Genomic DNA, 635 nt, shown 5'->3' with positions numbered 1-635 from the left:
TTACTGTACTGCATCATTTCGAGGCAGCTAATTTAGGGTGTTTAATTCTGGGACATAACGACCCCCCAGACAGATGTTAACATCAGGCTTTGCCTATCTTGGTCTTCCTGTGTTCCTAGTGGGTCTTTTTGATCCACTAATTTATTTCAATCTGTAATAGATGGCTTCTGTTAGTGCTCTGTTACCGCTATTTGCTTAACCACATAAGGAAAAGGGAGACTAGAGAGCACTCACCTTCTGGGGGCTTAAGACCTCCCCGGCGGGGCAAGATTGAAGAGGATACAGACCCGGAAGGAAGTCTTGGAGAGGTTGGGATGGACAGAGGGTCCGGGGACAAGGGGGCTAGTGAGGAGTGGGTGGGCACGTCTCAAAGTGAACAAAGGTATAAGGCTCTGAGTACATAGAGCTCCAAAGTAAAAATAAACAAGGAAGAAAGGGGGTGTGAAATTCAGAAGAGGAATTCTGGGATAAAGGGTGGGGATAAGCATGGTGAAAGAAGACACAGCAGAGCCGGCGGCGTGGAGAGAATGCCTGGGCCTAGTCTCCAGAAGAGCAACGAACCCAGGCCCGCGTTAGTCCCCAACCCCTCTTCTCACCAGTATCAGGGCTGCGGCCGCCAGCGCTGCGCCGAGCAC

General features: G+C 50.9%; 1 protein-coding gene across 1 annotated transcript in view; it reads right to left on the bottom strand.

The window, feature by feature from the left end:
* Positions 1 to 629, bottom strand: part of ALG5 (ALG5, dolichyl-phosphate beta-glucosyltransferase) — a 106,423-nt gene extending 105,794 nt beyond the window's left edge. The window contains exon 1 of the mRNA XM_014548330.1: positions 597 to 629. The gene's annotated coding sequence lies outside the window, so the exon portion shown is untranslated. The remainder of the gene's footprint in view (positions 1 to 596) is intronic.
* Positions 630 to 635: the final 6 nt, after the last annotated feature.

Source organism: Myotis brandtii, unplaced genomic scaffold (assembly GCF_000412655.1).
Source record: "Myotis brandtii unplaced genomic scaffold, ASM41265v1 scaffold502, whole genome shotgun sequence".
In the NCBI taxonomy this organism is placed as follows: Eukaryota; Metazoa; Chordata; class Mammalia; order Chiroptera; family Vespertilionidae; genus Myotis; species Myotis brandtii.
This window is presented reverse-complemented; position numbering and strand designations above follow the sequence as displayed.